Genomic DNA, 3,418 nt, shown 5'->3' with positions numbered 1-3,418 from the left:
ATCCACCCGCCTCGGCCTCCCAAAGTGCTAGGATGATAGGCGTAAGCCACCATGCCCGACCAGACATCCGTATTTAATAAAAACAGTTTGCTAACTCTCCTTAGCTGACAAAGGATGTGGTTGTTTTTTCCATTTGGATAGAGAGATGTCTTGAGGCAGTGTCGTGCCAACATTCAGAAGTGCAGCTCCCCAGAACTTCCCAGCACTACTATCCCCAGGTGCCTGCCAGGGTCTTAGCCAGCCAACCCTAATGATAGTAGCTCACTGTTTCACCACGCCTGAGGAGTCCACAGTTGTCAGCTGTCTGTATCTTATAGTCGCCTGCAGCTTGACAAAACCCGTCATTCCTTTGCTCTAAAACAACAACAACAACAACAACAACCACCACCACCTGAAAAGCTCATATATTGGGCTGGGTAGGTAGATATTCTTTAGAAGATGGGAGGCCTTCCCTTGAGAATGGGAAGCTGAGCACAGGAAGAGAGTGATGTGATGGGATTCATGTTTAGGGATTATAGGCTGTTGTAGAAAATGTTTGCAAGGGAGACGGTAGACCAGTAAGGAGGTGGTTCCAAGTACCAGGTGATAGTAGCTCAGTCTAGCATGATGTGGATGGATGCATTCTAGATGTACCTTGAAGTTGTTGTTTTTGTTTTTTGTGTTTTTTTTTTGAGACGGAGTCTTGCTATCTTGTCCAGGCTGGAGTACAGTGGCACAATCTTGGCTCACTGCAACTTCCGCCTCCCAGGTTCAAGCATTCTCCTGCCTCAGCCTCCTGAGTAGCTGGGATTACAGGCGCGTGCCACCACGCCCAGCTAATTTTGTATTTTTAGTAGAGACCGGGTTTCACCATGTTGATCAGGCTGGTCTTGAACTCCTGACCTCATGATCCGCCCGCCTCGGCCTCCCAAAGTGCTAGGATTACAGGCGTGAGCCTGTATCTTGCAGTTTTTAGCGGACAAATGGGCTACCCACCCTCTGTCTGTGTAGGGGAAGCTCCTCACTCCCCAACTCTCCATTCCCTGAGTTGTTGGTGCAGTGACAGCCAGGGACAGGCACGTGACCCAAAGCTGGCCAATTAGAGTACTTCATCCTTCTGACTGCAGATTGGCGCAGGGAAGAGCACATGACCCAAGGTATGACCAGTAAAAATCCTCCACAGTGTTGTTTGTTTGTTTCTATCTTTGTGGACAGTGTGAGACGCCTTTCTGTTCTCTTGAGAACTCAAGCTGGGTATCAGTTTTTCCATCTTTCATGTCCAGGAGATAACTGTCTGTAGAAGGAAAGAATGAGGCTGATAAGGAAGAGAACCAGAGACGAAAGATGAAGCGGCATGAATTCTGAGAGCGTTTGAAATCCCGTGCCAGCCTGAAGATAGCCCCACCTTTATCCTTCCTGTGATTTGGTTCCTTGCCCCACCCCTATCGCACCACCTCCCCGGCAAAACCTTGTTTCTTCCTACGGTGACTTCTGTCTCAGTAAATGGCAACTCCATCTTCCCAGTGACTAAGGCCAAAAACCCTGGAGTTGTACTTGACTCCTGTTTTTGTCATAATCTATGCCCAATCCTTTAGGAAATCTTGTTGGTTCTGCTCGAAAATACATCCAGAATCTGACCACTTCTCATCCTTACCATTGTTTCTGCCCTGGTCCAAACCACCATCATTTTTGGCCTGGGTAAATGAAGTTGCTTCCCAAATGGCCTCACTTCTTCTACCCTCACCTCTCTACAGTCTATTCTCAATAGAGAACCAGAATGATCCTTTAAAAATGTAAATCAGCGGCCGGGCGCAGTGGCTCATGCCTGTTATCCCAGCACTTTGGGAGGCCGAGGCGGGCGGATCACGAGGTCAGGAGATCGAGACCATCCTGGCGAACACGGTGAAACCCCGTCTCTACTAAAAATACAAAAAAAAAATTAGCCGGGCGTGGTGGCGGGCGGCTGTAGTCCCAGCTTCTCGGGAGGCTGAGGCAGGAGAGTGGCGTGAACCCGGGAGGCGACGGAGCTTGTAGTGAGCGGAGATCGCGCCACTGCACTCCAGCCTGAGAAACAGAGCAATACTCCGTCTCAAAAAAAAAAAAAAAAAAGGACCCCCGTTTGGTTCTGCTCTTTCTCAGAGAAGAGGGGAGATCATGAGTGTAGGAGCTGTGGGGAGCTTTGGTGTTTTGGGGAGTAGAAAAGCCGATCTATTGGGGATGCTTTGTAGTGTTAGAGTAGGTAGTTAGACATGAGGGCAGGAAAGAGGGCCTCCCCGTATGTTGGGCATTTGTCAAGTCATGGTCGAGCGATTAGAAATCTGTCCCTCTTACATAACGAGCAGGACAAGAGAAGAACCCCAGAGCTGTCTGGTTCTCATCGAGTGAAGGACAGGCGGGCATACAACTAATTATCCGTCTGAGATAATAAATGGCCATCGCTGGCGCCGGGAATGAGAGGAGTCTTGCAACAGAGAAAACACCTGGAGTTAGCAAGTCATCACCCCTATAATGTTTTAAGCCTGTGCAGTAGGGTTTTAAGCATGTGCAGTGAAAAGGCAAAATGGTTGAATTTGATCAGCATCTAACCTTCCTGTGGGGGCGCTGGACCAGAAAGGGCGAATTGACCCTAAAGAGCATGCGCTGGACTTCGGTAAACACACTGCGCATGCGGTCTCTCCCGGATGCCGGCAGGCCACTGCGCTTGCGACAATTAAACCACAGCCGGCTCAGAGGTAGAACAAGAGGAGACAGAGCGTGCCGGAAAAGGTAGAGGGTGTAAAAACTCTAAAGAAAAGAAAGGGGCACTTGATTTTTTTCAAGTCGCCAGCCTGGTCCTCTTCTAAGTGAACTGTCTTTTGTATAAACTATCACTTTGCTTAAAATCAGTTCTCCCTTCTGCCTTAAACGTTGCCTTTGGCCGGGTGCGGTGGCTCACGGCTGTAGATCGCGCTATTGCACTCCAGCCTGAGCAACGGAGGAAGACTCCGTCTTGAGAAAAAACAAAATCCTTGCTTTTATCTCGTTTGAATTATTGCCATCGAGAAGACAGAGGAGTGAGGTTGCTGCAGAGTTGCCACTCCGGAGTTCCCCGGATAGCTGCAGACTTACCCGCAGGTAACAGTAGGAGTAGGAGTCAGCGTTATGGTTGTGGGAAAATAGGTGTCCTTCATTATGGCCTGCGGGAGTGTAAACTGTCCACCACTTAGAAGGGCATTTTTGGTGATGTCTATAGACCGTTTACCTGCGTGTACCCAGCATTACCATGTCTTTCTCTGGATACTTGTACTCACCATTGCCATGTCTTTCTTTAGATGTCCCCTAGAGGACAACAAGAGACCATCACAAAGGTGCACAGGAAGCACTCAAAAGACACTGGCCACAGTGCAAAGCACTGGAAATAATCTGCATGTCCATCCAGTAGAAGGGCTTTAAAAAAAAA

Source organism: Mandrillus leucophaeus, unplaced genomic scaffold (assembly GCF_000951045.1).
Source record: "Mandrillus leucophaeus isolate KB7577 unplaced genomic scaffold, Mleu.le_1.0 Scaffold46, whole genome shotgun sequence".
In the NCBI taxonomy this organism is placed as follows: Eukaryota; Metazoa; Chordata; class Mammalia; order Primates; family Cercopithecidae; genus Mandrillus; species Mandrillus leucophaeus.
Note: the sequence above shows the minus strand (reverse complement) of the source record.